Below are 22,636 nucleotides of genomic sequence, written 5' to 3'. Positions count from 1 at the left end.
CAAATATTTAATAGAGAGGGTGATTAATTCTTGGAACAAACTACCAAAGGATGTGGAGATTCTCTGTCTCTTGAAGTCTTCACATCATGTCTGGATGCCTTTTGGGAGCTATGCTTCAGTCAAACGCAAGTTATTGGTCTCAATAATGGATGAATTTCTATGGCCTGTCCTATGCAAGAAGTCAGACTAGATGATCTAATGGCCCTTTCTGGCCTTCACATCTATGAATCCAGCTCACTCTCCCAGTACAACGTTGGCTCTGTATATCTAACAAGAGTAAAAGCAGACAGAACTGATTTTGGCAGCAACGTTAGCAGTGAGCAGGTCCATGGACTGTGGGTCATTATTACATAGCAACTTTTCAGAGTGGAACTGCACTTTAATATTAGGTCCTAGTCTGATTTGTTATCGTTTGGGATTTTTTATAACATTAAATTGAGTGAATGGATTTACATCGGCACTTAAGCTAGAGGTCATGAATGTTTTCTCAGGACTGTAGCATTTATTAACTTAACAGTTATAGGACTCTGTAGCGTTACTGAATGTTACATCATAGTCTCAGTTAAACAACCGAGTTTACAGGAGCACAGCAAGAGTAAGGATTTTATTTTTTCCTTGAAAAGATTAATCTGACTATGCTGAAGCAACCATTAGATAGAGGGAACTGCAGAGGGAGGAAAGGAGAGGGAGAGTCAGGGTGACAGAGTCAGGAAAGAAGACAAAGATTTAAGAGCATTCAAAAAGAAGGAACATTTTTTTGCCTGTCTGACACCTAGAGGCAGCATGGTTCAGCAGACAGGTCACTGCATCGTGATTCAGGAGACTTAATTTCTATTTCCAGTTCCGCTCGTTGGACTGGCAAGGGACTTCCCCTCTTTATGACTCTGTCTGTCTTGTCTATTTAGACTCCAAGCTCTTTGGGCAGGGACTGTCCCTTGCTATTCATTTATACAGTGTCTTTGTCAATGGGGCCCAGATCTCGATTGGGACCTCGAGGCACTACCACAGTCTATCTAAGTAGCAATAATAAATACAGACATTTTTCTTAGGGCGTGTCTACACCTACCTCCGGAGCGATCGATCCAGCAGGGGTCGATTTATCGTGTCTAGTGAAGATGCGATAAATCAACTGCTGAGCGCTCTCCCTTCGACTCCAGTACTCCATCGGAGCGAGAGGCGCAGGCGCAGTCAATGGGGGAGTGTCAGCAGTCGACTTACCGCAGTATCTTCACTGCAGTAAGTAGATCTAAGTACGTCATTCATGTAGCTGAAGTTGCGTAACTTAGATCGATCCCCCCCAGTGTAGACCAGGCCTCAGTGTACGCAGGGATGAAGGGTAATTTTTTTTATTTGGTGCTGCATACAAATACTTACTGCCTAATGCAGATAAACCCTGCCCAAGGCAATTAAGATCTGTTCCCGAGTCCCTTGGCTCAGAGGAATACATTGTTCTCAGAGAGATATTCTTTTCTTATGTGAACGTCAGTGAAATAAGAATTATTCCAAGAAATACTAAACATTTCAAACTACATTAAGGACTCATTTAGCAGACAACAGAGCAGGAAGACAGGCTGCAGTAAACTAAGTGTCTCACAGCACGAAACTTAGGTTAGCAAATACCAATTCACTTCTGTTAACTACTGAGAATAGGTTTTTGAAGTTTTTATTCAAGGAGGGCGTGCATTAAACTGAAGACTTTCTCTGGCAAACATCCCATTTTACCTAGTATCAATAAGGCAATAATGGGGGAATTATATTGTACCAGGCCAAAAAGTCCAAATCAGTCTGAACTACAGCATTCTCCATGGACACAGCCTTAGCCAGTAATGTATTGTAACCACAGGAGGAGGTAGTATGGTCCAGTGGATAGACAGGGTACATCCCTGGAAGTCAGATGACCTGAGTTTTAATTCAAGCTCTGCAATTGCCCCGTTGCTTGATTTTGGAACTGGAATGTGATAGAGAGCAAACCCCGCAATAAACCAGAGAAATAACCACCTCTAATAAACGAGCTTTAAATTTTTAGCAGCATCAGAGTTGAGCTCATGGCTTGAAAATGTATGGTGGGTCACATGCACCCAGTGAGTATATCAGAAATATTTTTTAAAGGCAATTCTTTTTGGAAGGAGAAGTCTCCCCCTTTAGATTGGGAAAGGGTATGGGACAGAATGAAATATACTGCTAGAAGAGAGGGACAATGCTAACCAAAGACAGATACATAGAATATCTGGAGAGGGCTCAGTTTTCCTGACACTAGTTCATTCTCCAAATCTGGGGACTTTTCTCCTTTTGATTCTTATCTATTTAACCTCTAACCATAGAACAAAAAAGTTACCTTTCTAGTCTGAAATCACACCCTGCAAAACCTATTGTTTGAATCCACTAGCTTGGAGCCTTCAGAGGTCAAATATTATTTGACCAATTTGACAATGTAATCAGCAAAGGAACTTGCTCTAGTGAAGGATAAGCTATGGTAATGGGTGGTTTAAAACTAAAGATGGGGAAAGTAGATGAGGATTCTTCAGGTAATGGAGTGGAAGAGTAAAGCCAGAACTAGAAAACTGATCCCCTCCTTAAGTATTTGACCTAAAGCTTTTCTAAGGCCCCCAAACTGTGTAAATGCCCTCTACTGTCCAGGGAATCCTTTTCCAGTAGCTGACCCATATCATAATCCTCTGATTGGGAATATATTTTATCAAAGGCCTTGAGGCTGTTTAATTCAGCTGATAGTGACAGGGCTCAACATCTGTCTCTTGTTCAATGTTCTTTAAATGGCAGTTCATCTTTGTTCTTCTTAGTTAGTCTGCCTGCTGAATACTCTTAATAAACAGCCTACAAGATTGTATCAGTGAAGTGCCCGGGTTTCAAGTGCAATCTGCTAAATTATAAATCCCGAATGAGAGTTTCATTAGGAAGGGTTATTAAAAAAAGGAGAGTATGGCAGATAGAGGGTGAAGCAGATAATGTTTTTATATTAGCAAAGATAGTTTTGTTCGTTTTACCCTCCCCAAATTAAAGTTCACAGGATGGCCCAACTGCGCGGCTGTGTACAAAATCGATCACACCACAAACTGATCACTTCACTGATCACAATGCAAAGTCGTAGCTGAAAACAAAATGGAAGAATATTTTCCCAACATGTCAACAGGCAAAGGGAGGGGCTTTTGCCATATGCTGAAGCAGTAAAATTAGAAGGAACACCTGTAATTTCTCTCAAGTGTGACCTGAAAGAACTCCTTGGAAGGCAAGGTCTAAGACCACTGGATCCCAGTGGACAACATTACTTGTACACCACAGAGTCATAAAATTCAAGGCCAGAAGGGACCAGCACATCATATAGTCCAATCTCCTATCTATCACAGGTCACCAACACTGCCCAGCACCTACATGCTAAATCCAAAACGGAAATTAAATCAAGGTATTAAAGCCTTCAGGAGACAAAACCATTATGTGCCACAAACAGAGAATAGGAGGGATTGAGGTGCACCATGCCTACAAATAAAGCACAAAATATTCCTTTATCTTCTGATATGGACACAGCACTAACTGAATGATAAAAATACCAGTTAATGAATATTTTTGTTAATCCAGACAACAAGTTTGGGTTCACTGTGATTCATGAGGTCCTGTTATTACCACAAATATTCAGATGGCCACCACGTGAAAACATTCACATATCCTGAACATTTTGCTGATTTTAACAGAGGATTATTCTTCTGAAAATCCATACCTGACAAATATGTTCATTATTTCTCATTCTTTAGTGCCTTGCTTCAAAAATTTTCAGTCCTCCATCATGGCACAGAAACAAGATCGTGTGACTTAGAATACAGACAAATCTAAGCAAACATTTCACAAACAACTGTGACAGGAACCCTAGGGTGCAGCCTAGGACTGTAAGACTGCAGTACCCCCTTAACTCTCCAGCCTAGGCTGTCTCTCACAATGCTTTGCTCGTGACAAACAGCAAACCCCTCCAGTTGCTGTTATCACTCAGCACGACCGCATGTGGAGCCCCACACCGAGCTAGATTGCATGAATGCTCCCAGAGCCGCTCATGAATCACACAGAGAAAGGCACCAGCCAAATCCCCCCAGCTCTCTTGTCCTAGTCTCTGGGGATCTAATATCTGGGCGATTCCCCAACTCACAGCATATTTTAGTGACAACCATACACCACATTCTCATAACTTCATATGGATTAATGATATACATATTTAGATGGAACAGTGGGTTTCAGCAGATCATAAGCTTTCCCATGATACCTCACATGGCATGCTTTATATGCAGTATCACACAGTTATATACAAATGATGAATATGGGGGCTATAGGGCACTCCCCTGGGGTGTAGAGCGTCACAACAGCCAAAAGTCAATGGGAGTTGAGATTTTAACTACCATGTGTGCCTTTGAAAATCTCCCCAAAGCCAATTAATATATGACTATTAAATCTGTTCAGATACCCTTTAAAATAACCCACCAAGATGAGCATCCGCCTAAAGTTGGTAACCTTGGTATCTGAGCACCTTGTTGTAACCGTTGTCATTTCTTTCCCCACCCCTCTGTACAGTTTGTTATCCCCCCGATCACATTATATCTACTATGAGATCTAACTTCTTTGGAGCAGGGACCATCACTTTCTATATGTTCTGTAAAAGTTCCTATCATGCTTTGGGGTACTATAAAATAATCATAGCAACAACACTAATATTGACATCTTTCATGTGAAATATAGAACTGGGGATCTGACTAGTTGTGGTTCTTAAAAGAACCACCAGATGAGCACTCTTTGTAGGCAATGGGGTGTTGGCCTCAGTCCTCTGATCAAATTCCAATTCCCGTTTATGTTGCCCCTGCCCTAAAAGTCCTTCTTGTTGTTAAACTACAGAAGTTATTCTTCACTACTCTTGCTTAATACTATTAGGCAATATTGCTGGCATAGAATGGCTTCTGTGGTCCACCCAGAAACAGCTTCCATTTCAGTGAGTAATCCTTATACAGAGTCAATAAAATGACTTGGGATCCTTCCAGCTGAAAAGATTCTATGGGAATGCAAGTTATTCTGTTATCACTGTCAGCTGAAGACATTTGATGGAAGACATTTGATGCCTCTTCTAAATTTATTTTCTTGCCCCCTTTTGATATTCCTTACTCTTTTTGAATTGCTTCATGTTTACTTTTGAAGGAATAACATATCCCTCCTCCTATGAGTGGGTTGTCTACTTTGTTTCCCTCTGGTTTGCCAGCTCTCTGCCATTACACTTGGCCACGTCTTCCCTGGATCTGTTGCCAAGAGCAGCTCTTCTTTAATTGCTGAGATTGCTTCCCTGGATGAGCATATGTTAATCACTGGCTCTGTAAATCATGATAATTACTTTGCTGTCTGTAACAGTAATTATTGATGCCTGGATGAGATTCGGAACTCAACAGGCTTTCCCCATTGCCAGAGGCTTCTGTGTCACTCGAAGGGTTCCCATTAATATAGCAAAGAAAGAAGACACCGATAGCAGCAATTCTCTCACATTAGGTTAATGATAGAATGTGTGACAGAAAAAGGGTATGCCGGCTGGTTTGACTGGCAAAGTCAGAGTGGCAAGAAATTGTATCTACACTAAACTCAACTGCATGGCACTAGACTTATAATAATTTATGTGTCCTTTTTATTGGTCTAAAGTTCTAAAAAGTACATGGAATCTTCCCTTGCTAGAACACAGACTAAGGCCTGAATCAACGAAGTACTTAAAACACATGCCTAACATTTAAGCATGACTTCAGAGGGACTAATCATGTGCTTAAGCACTTTACTGAATTGGGGTCTTAAGCAACTTTGTATCAAAAATCAAGATGCTCTACTGTTGGACCCAAAAGTGAATCTCTAAGGCAAGGATTGTCATTTACTGTGTTTGTCTGGCACATAGCAGAATGGGGCTCCAAACTGGCTGGGCTGTAGGCGTTACTATATATAAATGTTTCATAATAACAATAATAATCTTCTTTTACTGTTGGTAGCAGTCTGGATATTTTCTTTCAGACTTCCAGTGACTAGAGATGGGGGTGCTGTGGCATTACACCAGGCTCAGAGATGCAAGGCCAGAAGGCATCATTAAGATCATCTAGTCTGGTTTCCTGTATAACACAGGCCATTGAGTTTCCCCAAAATAATTTTAAAACATCTCTTATAGAAAAATATTTAAGCTTGATTTTAAAATGGTCAGTGATGGAGACTCCATCATGACCCGTGGTAAGTTGTTCCAGTGGTTAAATACCCTCATTGTTAAAAGTCTGAGTTTGTCTAGCTTCAACTTCCAGCCATTGGATCATGTTATACCTCTCTTTGCTAGATTGATGAGCCCATTATTAAATATTTGTTCCCCTTGTAGGTACTCATAGGCTAATCAAGACATCCATTAACCTTCTCTTTGTTAAGCTAAATAGATTGAGCTCTCTGAGTCTATCGCTGTAAGGCAAGTTTTCTAATCCTTCAATCATTCTTGTGACTCTTCTTTGAACTCTCTTCAATTTGTCAACATCCTTCTTTAAGTATGGACACCAGAACAGGACACTGTATTCCAGCAGCCATCACACTAGTGCCAAATACATGATTCCCCTGTTTATGCATCCATGGATTGCATTAGTCTTTTTAGCCACAGTGTCGACCTGGGAGCCCATGGTCAGCTGATTATCCACCATGATGCCCAAATTTATTTGACAGTCGCTGCTTCTCAGGATAGAGTCCTGGATAGTTATTTCAGGTGGGAAAGATGGAGAGATAAATCCAAGGACTTTCTCTGATCATGATTGCCATTCACTTAGAGTTGGGTGCCCAGTTTTGGCCAAGTACAAGTGACCTTCTTGGGCAAGGGACAGAGCTTCTTTCTAGGTGATACAGTGCAATAGGGCATAGACATTGAGGGAAGCAGGCAGCTCTGTAACATAGCTATCAGGCTTTTCAAATGGAGTTTTGGGGTGGGGGGGAGAGGCATTCGAGGAAATTTGTGTGATCCGGACCTTTTCATGCTCTGTAGATATAGTTTTGAGTTCTTTGACACTTCTCAGTGATAAAACGTCTAGGCAAATGGGTGATTTGGTGAATTAGTCATTGGCAAGCAAACCCCAGAACCTTCCCTGCTATTCCCCAATTTCACTAGAAGGCAAGCCTGTCACATTGTAGGTTTGGTGAACTGTCTGTTCCAGGGAAAATTTTGGAGCACAGGCTGATGTGAGTCAATATGTGAGGATTCAGGAGAGATGTGTCTAATGACCAATTAACAGCGTGCATTTATTAACACTAGCTCAAGCCAAATGAATCTAATGGCCTTCAGCATAATTACTGATGAAGTAGATAATGGGGAATGTGCCACAGAGGATATTTGAATTTCAGAAACAAGTCGTTATATAGTCGCACTACGTAGCAAACAAAGATGCAGGAAAAACACCAGCTAGATAAAGAGAACTCACCATGAATTAGAAATTAGCTGATGAAGGAGACACAATATAGTCATTAATTGTAGCCCTTCAAATGTGAAACAGTACCAAAGGCCTGATTCAAAGCCCACTGATGTCAATGGAAAGATTTTCATTGATTTCAATGGGCTTTGACTCAAGTCCCAAGTATCACAGGGGTCACTATAGGAAACCACACTGAATTTTTCATTAATGATCTAGAAGAAGGTGTAAATGTAACCGTACTTAGAGTTGCTCCCACCAAGATCAAAGGAGGGGAAGCAAACAGACAAGCAGCTCAGAAGCAAACTGCAAAGAGATTGAAACAGTGATTTTGGCCCTTTGCAAACAAATAAATAGGTCCCCTTTGCAGCGGAGAGTGAAGTGAAAGCTTTTCTCTCAAGTCAGGACAACTTGCTCTACAGCTCTCTGGCTGAAAGGTAACATGTCTGCTTCCTTCACATCATATATTTAACGACACACGTAATTTCAGCAGGTAAGCAACATTTCTGAACTTCCTGCACTTTGGATGAAACCCCAATTGGAAACCTCTGAAGGACACAAAGGCAGATTTATAAAACCAAATGTAATTTATTTCAGACACTCTTTAAAGAAGCTAAGCTCTAAGGGATGGTCTTCTAGCTTTGAAGGCTCGGTTATAGCAGAAAGCCAGATGAGCGGAACCCATTCAAAGCCTATTCCGTCACTCACTGCTGTGGCATATGGTTCCAGCTTTCTGAATAAAGTGTCATTTTCTTTCTGAATTTGTCCCATTGAAATCCTTCCATCCTTTTCATTCTTCTCTCACATTGCCTGTCTGAATCTCCTGCACATCGTTCCAGGCCTTAGCATTCTCCTTTTTCTTTTGACAGCAGATATTTTTGCCAGTGGTTTGCTTATTAATCCTGTATTTTACCTTTCATCACTTGGTCTAGGGCTGTGACAGAAGATAAAGCATATTCTTGTCTTCTTGATTGTTGCCTCAGTGCCTAATCCTCCTACTAGTGTGTGAAGGGCTTAGATACAACCCGCTGGGGGGAGAGGAGGGAGTTCTCTTGGACCCATTCCTGACAGCTTGCTCAGCTGCAGATCAGGATATTCAGTTCAAGTTGTTTATGAAGCTGTGTTTTGTTACACACTCAGTAGACGTTGTTTCTTTGTGTTCTTTAGCACCTATTCCCCGAAGAGGGTTCATGGCCTTCAGGCTCACTGAGATACTAAAATAAACTAAAAAAGCCTTGAGAAAAATAAAATCTGTCTGATGACACAGGGATGGATGGACTGACTGCAGTATCTGGGCCCAATCCTGCTCTCATTGAAGGCTGTGGGAGAAGAGAGAGAGAGAGTTCAACACTCTACCCTCAGCTGACTAGTACCAGCTACTGGGAGGTCCTTCTGCCATGATTCAAGACTCTATTCTCCCACCTCGATGAGGGATGGCTGGACAGCCCCAGTGCCCACCCCTGTAGCAGAACACTGTTCTTACCTCAAACCTTACAGTGCTCATGTTCAGCACGTAGCTGTCGAAGTTGTAATAAATGGAGCTTTTCTTTTTTCCTTCGTCATACAATGCACAGTCAGTGTGTGGAATTCTTTGCCAGAGGATGTTGTGAAGGCCAATACTATAACAGAGTTAAAAAAAAAGAAGTAGATAAGTTCATGGAGGATAGGTCCATCAATGGCTATTAGCCAGGATGGGCAGGGATGGTGTCCCTAGCCTCTGTTTGCCAGAAGCTGGGAATGGGTGACAGGGGATGGATCACATGATGATTACCTGTTCTGTTCATTCCCCCTGGGGCACCTGGCATTGGCCACTGTCATAAGACAGGATACTGGGCTAGATGGACCTTTGGTCTGACCCAGTATGGCCATTCTTATGTTCTTATGCAACTTGTAAGATGGTTTAGTTCACTTTCATTAATAACTCCTACCCAAACCCCAGCTTTGATTGATGCAGACATCAGGACACATTCATTAGGACACTTCAGAGCATTTGGTTATTAATCTAGTCTCAGGGGACACCTTTCCCCATAACAAAACCAACACAGATTGTCATGATTAGCAGCCTGCGCTTAGTCGTTTCAAAGATAGTTTATGACTGAGATGCATTGGTAAAGCTGTGTAGGGGGTATGAGGATTGGAACAGAACTTAACTGCAGTAAGATTCATGGACAGTGCTAATGGTGTGTGACCAGGACTGGAATAACTGGGGTCCAGAATTGGCATCTAAACCATGCTGATTGTCACAATAGAAATGCCATGGACTAAATTTGAGTAAGTAGAACTGAGGCTTACTGGGAGGTATGAGTGAGGGAAATTTGCATAGCATCTGTCGTCAAGAGCTTGGATAGCATCTATTCCCGGATCAAGTCATTGCTATTGTTCCCTTTTTAAATTGACACCACAGTTTCCCCCCAAATTAAAACAAAAAGACAAACCTACCTCACCACCCCTTGTACTAAATGAATCTTCATTTCTACATAAGAAAGTGCATTTAAACAATATTTGGCCTTAATATTTGCAATTTGCTCTCCTACTAGCCAAGCCTGACCTCTACTTCCCATTTCACCTGAACCAAACTACTTGCACAGCATGGTGTCATCGTGGAACAAAGAACTGACCCTCAAGTGCAGCTTTCCAATATTATATGTACTCACAAATAAGTTCCTCTTGTTGAGCCCTATGGGAAATGTGGGTCTGGCTTTGCGATAGGGAAATCTGTCTATTTAAGAGACTGTTGGTTTCTTTTAAAGACTGCTTGATTTCTAGGACAGGCTTCATTGAGTGTCTATAGCAGATATATGACAATACCTATGTTCCGGACATTGGACCAATGGTCTATCTAATGTGGTTTCCTGTGGCCAGTATGAGATGCTTCAGGGGAAGTTGCATAAAACCCTATAAGTGACAATTATGGAAAAACCTGCCCATAAAGGAAGTTTTGTCTTAAGTCTTCTAAGTTAGTGATTGGTTTATGCCCTGAAACATGAAGGTTTATATCCCTTCTAAATTTTATATTCTATCTAGTGTATCTTTGGAGGCTTTTGTTATATGTATAAAATGTCTAGTCCTGTAAACCTCTAGGCTTCAGTGATAGCTATGTGCACAATATGACTGCTGTTCGAGTTCACAGCAACAGCTCACAGCTTCATTGAGAAGCGATGGCTGGCAGAAGAGTATATCTACCCTCCAGGTCTTTGGCCTCCACCTGTAAGAGAATTTCAATAGCTAATCAATAGCCTAAACACTTGTCAACTCACCTGTCTGTATTGTTCTTGAATCTGTGTATGTGGCCTTCTTGTTGTGAAAAGGGGGAAGAAGAGGGAGGGAACCCCAAATATTTGTCACTAACAATTGCAGCTTTTATTTTCTACTCATTCAGGATGAATGAATTTTGCATCTCTTGTGGGAAGTGCCGTGTCAAGCAACACTCAAAAGGAAGCACAGGAGAGATCAAAGAGCAGAATTACATTTTTGATCATGGGGTTTGGAGAGGAGGGAAGAGAATCTAAAAATATACACCCATTCGGAGGAGAAATAAATGGAATAAAAAGAGAAAAGGATTCCCTTCAAAAGTTCTCCTCACTTTGTTCCCTGAATTTTTGGACCTTTTCACAAATCACAATGAAACTATTTAGAACTTTATAAAAATGTTTGACAAGAGCTGTGCAGGAAACAGATGTTTCTCCCTTTTATTGTGACTTTCAACCTTCACATTTCCAGTAAAGATCTTGTGCTTATCTGAGTTATTGCTCTGTCCAAATGTAACTTTTTATTTTTTCAAACAAAGCCAGTGTTGGAGATTAAAGCATCAGGGTCCTGTCTGCTCTGTAGTGACTGTAAGTCCCCCACGGAAGATGGATTTCCTGCATCTCGCTGCTGTCATGACTGTGTGATGTTTCCTAGTTACCTCTTGGTCACTTGTGCATAATGACATGGAGTTTCTGGCACAGTAAGAACCCAGCTGCTGTTCAAAGCTCCTGGAAATGTTTCCTCATCATTAGTCTGGGATTTTTAGTTAATAAAAACAGATAATAAACTGTGTTCCTCGTTGGTCAAATTGTGCAAGGAAAATGGGCCTTAGAACAAATAGAAAGTTTGTATGTGTTATGTGAAATGAATAAAAAGATGTCACATCCTGAAGTCTGTCTATGAATGTTAAGTTACAGACGGAAGAAAAAAAACCAAAAACTGTGGGATCATCCAGTTCAGCTCCCAGGCGCAAGTCTAGATGGCCCTATACAAAACAGTTTCTAGCAAAATTATGGCTCATTCTGGGTAATTTCAAATGAATAAATTTATAGCCAGTATATGCCATTAAAAATTCAACATTTGCCACACAATTTCCCCCAGTTTTGTGTTCTGAAAATGGGGTTGAAATTAATATGGATGTGTATTTTCACTGGCATTTTCAGATACATTTTAATGATGTCTGTCATGAGAAATTTTAAAAGGAGCCTATTGGAGTAGATACCTAATTGATTTTCAGTGGAAGTTGAGTGGCTCTCTGCTTTGAAAAGCCCAGCCTTAGAATCTAAAGTAAAATTACGTTCTCTGATTATAGCAGTTGGAGGATAGGTGAGATGTTGGATTGAAAGTACTCTACAATCTCCTTTTATGTGTGTGTGACATACTGGGGCACAATCCAGACTAGTGGGGGGATTGTGTCACCTGTGCTCTGTAACCTGGGGTGCCCTTTATCATGCTCTGCTGTTGTAGCCTCCAACCTGGACTGCTCACAAACAACCTCCAGCATGTAAGTCACTCCCAGCTGTGTCTGTGTGTACTGCAGTCATCCAAGCCACACCTTGGCTCTCACAAGCCTTGGTTATGCTGCAGGGCAACCTCAACACACACCCAGTCTTGGATCTTCCCCCGGAAATGTTTGTCCTGTACTGCCCAGCCCTCTCCTCAACAGTACAAATATACTATGTCTGTTATTCCTTTAAGGGAATAATATGCCAGTTTATTATTTTAAATAGTTATCCAGACACTTCAATTTAAACACACTGGATTAGATTAAAACAATGAAACAAGTTTATTAACTACAAAGACAGATTTTTAGTGAGTACAAGTAATGAGGCATAAAAGTCAGAAATGGTTACAAGATTAAAATACTTACTTGGTACTTAACTTAAAAATTATATTAGATTCAAAGCATCCTAGCCTTCAAAGAGAAGTTTCATCATCACATGCTTTCAGCAGTCTTACTGACCTAACTCAGTCAGGACCCCTCCCCCAGAGTCCAGCGGCTGCTTCCTTTGTCTTTTCAGGTGCAGAGAATGTGATGGGCGGGAGTTACTTGGGGTGTTTACCACTTCTTTTTATAAGAACAGTCATACTGGGTCAGACCAAAGGTCCAATCTAGCCCAGTAGCCTGTCTTCTGACAGTGGCCAATGCCAGGTTCCCCAGAGGAAATAAAACAGGTAATCGTCAAGTGATCCATCCCCTGTCTCCCATTCCCAGCTTCTGGCAAACAGAGGCTCGGGACACCATCCCTGCCCAACCTGGCTAATAGCCATTGATGGACCTGTCCTCCATGAATTTATCTAGTTCTTTTCTGAACCCTGTTATAGTCTTGGCCTTCACAACAACCTCTGGGAAAGAGTTCCACAGGTTGACGGTACGTTGTGTGAAGAAATACTTCCTTTTGTTTGTTTTAAACCTGCTACCTATTAATTTCATCTGGTGATCCCTAGTTCTTGTGTTATGAGAAAGAGTAAATAACACTTCCTATTTCCTTTCTTCACACCAGTCATGATCTTATAGACCTCTATCATATCCCCCATTTTCCAAGTTGAAAAGTCCCAATCATATTAATCTCTCCTGATATGGAAGCTGTTTCATACGCCTAATAATTTTTGTTGCCCTTTTCTTAACCTTTTCCAATTCTAATGTATCTTTTTTTTGAGATGGGGCAAGCACATCTGCACGCAATATTCAAGATGTGAATGTCCCATTGATTTACATAGAGGCAATATGACATTTTCTGTCTTATGATCTATCCCTTTCTTAATGATTCCCAACATTGTTAGCTTTTTTGACTCCTGCTGCACACTGAGTGGATGTTTTCAGAGAATTATCCACAGTGATGCCAAGATCTTTCTCTGGAGTGGTAACAGCTAATTTAGACCCCATCTTTTTCTATATAGTTGTGATCTTTGCATTTATCAGCATTGAATTTCATCTGCCATTTTGTTGCCTAGTCTCCCAGTTTTGTGAGATCCCTTTGTAGCTCTTCACAGTCTGCTTTGGACTTAACTATCTTGAGTAGTTTTGTATCATCTACAATTTTTGCCACCTCACTGTTTACCCTTTTCCCAGATCATTTATGAATATATTGACTAGGACTGGTCCCAGTACAGACCCCTGGGGGACACCACTCTCTCCATTCTGAGAACTGACCATTTATTCCTACCCTTCGTTTCCTGTCTTTTAACCAGTTACTGATCCAGGAGAGGACCTTCCCTCTTATCCCATGACAGCTTACTACGCTTAAGAGCCTTTGGTGAGGGACCTTGTCGAAGGCTTTCTGAAATTCTAAGTACACTATGTCCCCTGGATCCCCCATGTCTACATTCTCAAAATTGGATTCCCAGTCTCAGTTTTGGAAGATAACACTTGCTTCCAAATTTGCACTACTAAAGGCCTTCATTGTACAGTTTAGAAAGTTCTGTTGCTATCAACTACCAATTTGTTCTATTCCTAGCTCTACATATATATGTAGTTTATCTAGTAATTGTGCCAGCTGTTTACTGTATATGACCTAGACTCTGGGTCCTACAGAATTATTTACAGACCAGAAATTTATCATGAACTTGTCTAAACTTGGTAGCAGTTAATCTTTATCTCTTTCTTTGAGAAGAAAGCTGCTCAGGCCTTCCTTCATCAAAACAACAGCAGACCTGGGCTTGGGAAAAAATACTGATTCCTCACAGAGCAGCAACGTGAATTGCCGAGTCAATGCGGTCTTATATTTGTAAAATAGCTTTTATCCAGAAAGCTCTCAATCAAACTGATATATAATATTATTTTAAAAAAAAAAAACAACCATGGATAAGCACATGGAAATTACTTCACCCACCATTTTAGTGTAGCCATCCACCACTGGGGTGAAGCACAACAATTTGCCAGCATGCAGCCACACAACAAGTTTAGAAGAGAGGAAAAATACTGTATCGGATTGAAACTGCAGGGAACCTTCCAGTGAGGCAGAATAAAATAGCCCATGTGAGAATTTGGGCACATGCTGGAATTTTTATTCCAATTCTTGTGGAAAATGCTTACGTAGTTTAATAACTGCAAATAGTTTACTGGAACCAATTCTGATGTCAACATTTTAAAAAAGGATGTGAAATATTAGAGAAAAAGAGTGCAGAGAAGAGCTACAAAAATTATTTGAGGGCAGGAAAAATGCTTTTCAGTGCATTTCAAGGAGTTCAATCTCTTTAGTTTAACAAAAAGAAGAGGAAGAGATTAACTGATCAGTGTATGATCTCTAAAGAAAGGCAAAATAAGGCCAATGGGTGGAAGTTAAAGCCAGCCCTACTCATATTAAAAATAAGGCACAAATATTTAATAGAGAGGGTGATTAATCATTGGAACAAACTACCAAAGGATGTGGAGATTCTCCATCTCTTGAAGTCTTCACATCAAGACCAGATGCCTTTTGGGAGCTATGCTGCAGTTAAACTCAAGTTGTTGGTCTCAATAATGGATGAATTTCTGTGGCCTGTGTTATGCAGGAGGTCACTCTATATGATCTAATGGTCCTTTCTGGCCTTCACGTCTATGAATGTATAGTCAGGACCTGCAGCAGCAGAGCACCCATTAATAATGTGCTGGAACACTGTTTCACTATTGACTTGGAGAGAAGAGTGCCACCTATAAGAACAGCATGTCCTGCTGCATTTGGCTTTTTTGGGGGGAGGTCTCTCGTCCATATACTAACATGGTCCAGCCCCGCTTAGTGGAATGCATCAGAAATAGGGGGGGGGGGGGGCACACACTTTTTTGTGAAAATGTTTGCAACCAAAAAACAAGTTTTAAAAAATTTCAGCCAGCTGTAATGCTTTACAAAGTGACAAGGCCTCAACCTAAGGTGATATGGCTACAGGCATAGCTCTACTAACAAGCCATGTAATTTAAATCAAGGTGCTAGCCAACAAGCAGCATGATGATGGGCTGTGTATGCTTTAAATTGAATGAAACATTTGATATTTTACCATTTTAGTCCCGCTTCCCTGAGCCAATCTTTCAGTGTGAATTCAAAAAATTAATGATCAGTTTCCTCATGGAAATGTGCCATATACTCACAAGTACTGTCACTTAGCAGTCCCACTCCTCCTGCCTTGAAATAGTTGGGTGCATTTGCAGAGTGATGATCCATTAGTGACTTTTGTATTGAGGGGGAAATTATGCATATGTAATATGAAAATGCCAAACACAAAGTGCTACATTATTAGTTAATATATGGAGTTTTAGGACTGGAAAACTACTAGTAAGGATGAACAAAAGCTATAGAAATGCTGTTTAATTTGCATAAGTTAGGCTGACTGGGTAGGTAAAAGCAGAAAAAGATATTTTAACAAGCAATCTATGCAATGGCATAATTCACAGTGGCTTCTCAATTCAGATCATCACCTTCAGGTTATTACTGGATAATTTACCTCATGACAGTGACAGGGATCAATGCAGTAGCATTTCTTCTATGGAGATGTTAGAGCCACAATGAATTAGGCTCTGATATGGTAACTGTGACTTGTGAAGTAATTTACGCCAATATGAAGGGGGTTGGGGGGAGAGGGGAGGTAAAGTATTGCGAAAACAGAATGGTAGCATTTTGTACCCACTTCACATTCATTTTGCTCTGGTGCAAATGAGCAAACACTAGTGCCAGGCAATGGAGAATCAGGCCCTAAATGTGGTGAGCAAAACTACATGTGGTGGGCCAAATTCAGAACAGGTGAAAGTGTGTGCAACTCTGTTGACATCAGCGTTTTTGCACCTACTTACACTTCATTATTTTTTGGCTATTATTATAGCAGCAACTCCATGTATGCACTTTACAGACATGTAGAAGAAAAAAAGTGCCTAGCCCCAAAAAGCTCATGATCTAAATAATATATCCACTCCGAATCTGACCCATAGTGTATCTAGATTTCAATAAGGAAGAGCACACTTACATTTTTCAGTTAGAATCGATTAGAATCTTACAGTTTGCCACCTCCCCAACTGTGTTAGCATTGACAGCTGTAAAATATACAGACAGTAACTTCCAGATGAGATTACAGCATAGCTCCTACCATCTCAGCCAATGGAAGAGCAGCTCTCTTTACACCAGGGGTTGGCGACCTTTGGCACATGGCCCGCCAGGGTAAGCCCCCTGGCAGGTCAGGCCAGTTTGTTTACCTGCCACCTCCACAGGTTCGGCCGATGGCAGCTCCCACTGGCCACAGTTCGCTGCTCCAGGCCAACGGGGGCTGCAGGAAGCAGCACAGGCCAAGGGATGTGCTGGCCGCCGCTTCCCGCATGCCCCATTGGCCTGGAACAGCGAACCACGGCCAGTGGGAGCTGTGATCGGCCGAACCTGTGGACACGGCAGGTAAACAAACTGGCCTGGCCCGCCAGGGGGGGCCGCATGCCAAAGGTTGCCAATCCCTGCTTTATACCAAGAGGGTCCCATATGGATTCTCTGCTGGGTTAAAGTACAAACAGTAGCTCCTGCCATTGGGTGGGGACTGCGCTAAGTATGTCCAAGTGCCTGGTCAATAGATGTGCGGATGTAACAAACTCCAAAAAGAACTTAAGTTCGAGTGACTGCCCATCTCCCCATGCCATACTTCTACAGTGATCCGTGAAGTTGCTTGAACTGGATCTCCCACAAAGCTGTGGAACTGTTTTTTAAAATCCCAAACTATGGTGTTTCTCTGCCACACTTGATCAGACTGAATCACTCACCTCCCAGTAAATACAAGTAAATGTTTTGGATTTTCTGGTACATTTTATCCAGCTCCTGGAGTTTTGATGGACATCTGAATCTGGATCAGATTGAGGATCTTTCCTCCTTCTGCTACTTTTGTCACTCAGTTTGTCATTTAACAAGGCAGTTCATAGAGACTGATTGCTCATCTTAACTGGAACCAAAGGTAAATCTTACTACCTAGAAACAAATGCTTTCACACTGTGACAGAATATACTCCTGGCTTCACACCCTATAGGCCAGTGGTTCTCAAAGCCAGTCCGCTGCTTGTTCAGGGAAAGCCCCTGGCAGGCTGGGCTGGTTTGTTTACCTGCCGCGTCCGCATGTTCAGCCAATTGTGGCTCCCACTGGTCACGGTTCGCCGCTCCAGACCAATGGGGGCTGCGGGAAGGGCGGCCAGCATGTCCCTTGGCCCGCGCCACTTCCCACAGCCCCCATTGGCCTGGAGCGGCGAACCGCGGCCAGTGGGAGCCGCGATCGGCCGAACCTGCGGACGCGGCAGGTAAACAAACCAGCCCAGCCTGCCAGGGGCTTTCCCTGAACAAGCAGCGGACCAGCTTTGAGAACCACTGCTATAGGTTATTGCACTAACATTTGTAAAAAGTATGCCTTGTGAGGAATCATTTAAAAACCTCATAATCTGATGATCAGTAATAGCATGGCAAAATGCACATAGCTGTGTTACATGTGAAGTTATAAACATAAGCCGAGATCATGACTAAACATATCTTTTCCAAATAAACGTGGGCAGTGGCCAAACCCATTCCTCAGAGACAAAGGGAAAACTGATGCCTCACTCAGGTGTAAACAAGGCTGATGGACCATTACCTGCTAAGTGGCCATGCTCTGGCAGGAAAGGGGGCAGGGACACAAATCTACATCTTAGTAAAGAAACAGCATGGAGTTTCCTTCCATGCAGACAGCCTGTCTCATTGCTCCCAGCTGGGGAAATGCTTCTCAAAGAGGGGACAAGATTATACTAGAGATCTATAAAATCATGATTGGTGAGGAGAAAGTAAATAAGAACGTGTTACTTACTCCTTCTCATAACCTTTGGTCTGACCCAGTATGGCCGTTCTTATGGTCTAATGAGAAGACTTTTGCTTCATTAAGTTGACCAAGGATGCATTCAGTCCATGGGACTACATGTCACTCTACAGACAGAAGGAAGGAGGAATACTTGTGGCACCTTAGAAACTAACAAATTTATTTGGGCATAAGCTTTCGTGGGCTAAAACCCACTTCATCAGATGCATGTAGTTGAAAATACAGTAGGAAGATATATATACAGAGAACATGAAAAAATGGGGGATGCTAGAGACAGACATTCCCATTGAGCTGGGTAAGGTCTACGCAGATCCTTACCTCCTTGTTATATGGCCCCTAGTGGCCAACATGAGTAGTAGCTCTAAATATTCACAATTAGAACCACAGAACCTTGTTCCTTCAGAAGGAAAACCTAGATCCCCTACAATAGTGGTTCTCCACCATGGGTCTGGGGGCAGGGGGTGTCCCTGCAAGCAGGTTTCAGGGGGTCTGGCAAAATAAACCATAGAGCAGGGATGGTGTTAGACTTGCTATAGCCGAAGCCCGAGGGCTGCCTGGGGCTGAAGCCAAAGCCCAAGTCCCACCGCCCAGGGCTGAAGCCAAAGCCTGAGCAGCTTAGCTTTGTGGGGCCCCTTGTGGCGTGGGGCCCCTGCTTACTACCTACTAATGCCAGCTCCGGCTTTTAAGCTACTGGATGTGCAGAAAAACAGTTGTTGTGGCCCAGGTGGACCATGGAATTTTTATAGCATGTTGGAGGGGGCCAGAAAAGGAAATAGGTTGAGAACCCCTGCTCTACAACAAGGAGGTCTTCCTTAAAGTGGTTGATAGTAGTGAAATAAAATTCTCTATTCTCTCTGTGAGCCAAGCCACTGGAGGAAATTTGATCTCTCTCCCGCACACACAACCAAGTATCTTACAAATAAAACACCCACACACCCTGGCACAACGTTGTACTACAGTGCCTCATCCTTGCCCCGAGCTATCACCAGCAGTCAGATTTAACAACCTGGGGGCATGGCTCTACTCCCATGGGGTACTTTTTAAAATTAAATAAAAGAAAGACCATAGTTTTTGATTCACTTCTCAGGTTATAGAAACTCTCAATAATGATTAAGGCCCTGAGCCTGCTAAGAACTTAAGCATGAGTTTAACTTTAAACACATGGGTAATCCCAGCAAATTTAAATTGGGATAGCTTGTGTACATAAAAGGTAAGTACTTTGCAGCATCCGGGCCTGAGTTTGTAAGCTTATTGGGCAGTGATTATGTCTTTGAGCAGTCTTGGGACACACCTAGCCCTCTTTAGGACGTCAATAATGATAAACTTCCAAGAAAGCAGAGTGGAGGAATACCACTAGTTACGGTATTACCCACAGTGAATGATGGTCTTACTGTACATTTAAGTGCCTCAGAAGGCACAGTAGAGAGAATGAACTTATTCTGGAAGTCTGCCCTTTCTTATGAACACTGATTCAGGATTATGACCTTTTGCATTCAAGTTAATAAGCTAAAGTGCCTCCTAGAACTCACTTCCTCCTAAATGCTCACAAGAAGTAATCCACTTCCAACCAATTCCTTTTCCCAGGTTTCCTTAAACAGTGCATCCCCTTTTCTCCGTATCTGTCTTTTCGTTTGTAAGGTCTTCAGGGGGAGACGACCTTCATTTGTATACTGTATTGCACCAAACCATCATTAGCGCTTCAGTAAAGAACAACAGTAAATAACGCTAGTCTCTCTGAGCAAAGGCAGCACTAGTTACTGCTCAGTACAAACATTATTTATGTCCAAAATTTCTCCAAAGCAGGCTGCAGCTATGACTTTCAACCAATTTACTTATTCATTTTAAGGTGCCTAAAGCTAAGGCTGGCTATGTGAGGCAGGCTTTTGGGTTAACAACCCCAGACGACTGTAATAAAGTATCTGTCCCATTGAAACAGGCACCTGTATTGTCTAGCTTGAAAAGAAAAAAAAAATGCACATCCTTTATGTCAGTGTAAAATAAATGGAAATTGTAATTGTTTCAGTTCTGTTGTCCGCTCTCTTAGATGGAGTATCTCCATTTATATTGCTTGTGCTGTACTGAAAGATGCTGGAGTAACAACCAAAATTGCTTCTTTCTTGGGTAGCTAATGAAAACAAGGTGCATATCTCAGAAGGCTATTTCAAGTAAATGAATTCATATTTTCCTAAAAGGAACATTATGATTATTTGGTGGTGGTGGGAAGTTATAAGCATCCAGATCAGAAGAATTCTTGCAGAACAGACCCTCTTTTCATGCAAATACTCTTAGCTACAGAAGAATAAGGGAGAAGAAATACAGACGAAAAGAAAAAAAACAGACCATCTAAGAGGTGGATAAGAATGACTCCCCAAAATAAACCACCTATGTCTGTGAGCCACTAAAGACAGCGTGAATGAAAGGATCCTGAACTTCTTTACCCCTTTCATTATTTATATCACAGCTAAAACCTACATACCCTAGTGAGATCTGAGCTCCCCATTCTGCTGGGCAATGCACAAAGACTCAATTAGAAACAATCCCTCCATCGAGGTACTCACAATCTAGACGCGACGGATAAAGGAAGGATTATTCAGCCCATTTTACAGATGGGGCACAAAAGATCGCTGAAGTCAAGTTCCCATGTGTGTCAGAATATCACCGCACAGTTAAAGTGCTCTCACAGTTAATGCAGGGATCAGCAACTTTTGGCATGCGGTCCATCAGGGAAATCCGCTGGCGGGCCGGGATAGTTTGTTTACCTGCAGAGTCCGCAGATCACAGTTCCCACTGGCCGCGGTTCGCCGTTTCAGGCCAATGGGGGCTGTGGGAAGCGGCGTGGGCTGAGGGATATGCTGGCTGCCACTTCCCTCAGCCCCCATTGGCCTGGAACAACAAACTGCAGCCAGTTCAGCTGATCACAGCTCCCACCTGCGGATGCTGCAGGTAAACAAACCGTCCTGGCCCACCAGCGGATTTCCCTGATGGGCTGCGTGCCAAAGGTTGCTGATCCTTGAATTAATGTGATTGATTACAATGATGCCTCATTTTTTCCCTACATATTAATTGCTTATGCATTGTATTTAATGAAAAACACTGGCATTCTCCGGAGACCTATGCTGTCCCCTACAGCTTGCAGCATATAATGCAAAAAATGTTATTCTCATGCTCGAGGGGCACAGCACAGTGATTAACACAGTTAATAATGACCATGAATATTTAGCAATGCACTTTGACTCCTTAGTTTTCAACTGAAACAGGCTTGAAATAAACATTCAAATTGTTTGGCTCAAAGCATTAGAATTCCCCAGACGTAACCCTGTTCCTCATCCATTAATTCCTGTCACGAGCAATTTAAGTTGTTTAGTAATTAATTGATGCCCTTGTAAAATATTTTGGGTGTGAAGATGGAGGACTGTAGGTTTAAGATTAGCACATTATGTGGCTGCAGCTGAAATGATAAGGTTCTTTGGATATTACCTATCCCCAACATTGATGTAGGGAATAAACAGGGAGGTACAAGGCTCAGTGACAGACACCTCTTTTGTTATCTTTGGGATTTCAAATTGTATTTTGTGGGCCTGATTCTAATCTCACTTACATAGTGCAATTCTTCAGTTCACAGATGTGGAAACTGAGGCACAAAGAAATCATGTAACTTGCCCAAGGCCACCCAGCAAGTCAGTAGCAAGGCCAGGATTAGAATTCAGGACCTTCTAATGCCAGTTCAAATGCAGTCTCCCAATGTCCCCAAATGTGCGTGGGTAGGGGGGAGACTGCTGGAATCTGAATTTAACATCTGGCCTTTATCTAAAAACCAGGACAAATCAAATTCCCAGATCTGAACATCCATATGCTTAGGGATCATAGAATCATAGCACTGGAAGGGACCTTGAGAGGTCATCCAGTCCAGTCTCCTGTACTCATGACAATATTACCTAGGCCATCCCTGGCAGGTGCTTGTCTAACCTGCTTGTAAGAATCTCCCAATGATGGAGATTCTACGACCTTCCTAGGCAATTTATTCCAGTGCTTAACCACACTGACAGTTAAGAAGTTTTTCCTGGTGTCCAACCTAAATCTCCCTTGTTGCAATTTTTAAGCACATTGCTTTTTGTTCTATCCTCAGAGGTTAAGAACAACTTTTCTCCCTCCTCTTTGTAACAA

At 42.0% G+C, this 22,636-nt stretch overlaps 1 protein-coding gene across 5 annotated transcripts in view; it reads left to right on the top strand.

Moving 5' to 3' along the window:
- The window catches only part of LOC125643011 (G-protein coupled receptor 83-like), a 29,225-nt gene extending 17,640 nt beyond the window's left edge, over positions 1-11,585 (top strand). For all 5 annotated transcript variants that reach the window (XM_048865062.2, XM_048865059.2, XM_048865061.2 and 2 more), the window contains one exon: positions 10,825-11,585. The gene's annotated coding sequence lies outside the window, so the exon portion shown is untranslated. The remainder of the gene's footprint in view (positions 1-10,824) is intronic.
- The last annotated feature ends 11,051 nt before the right edge of the window (positions 11,586-22,636 follow it).

This window comes from Caretta caretta, chromosome 9, assembly GCF_965140235.1.
Source record: "Caretta caretta isolate rCarCar2 chromosome 9, rCarCar1.hap1, whole genome shotgun sequence".
Taxonomy (NCBI): domain Eukaryota; kingdom Metazoa; phylum Chordata; order Testudines; family Cheloniidae; genus Caretta; species Caretta caretta.
The sequence above is the reverse complement of the archived record's forward strand: the minus strand, read 5'-3'. Positions and strand labels throughout refer to the sequence as shown.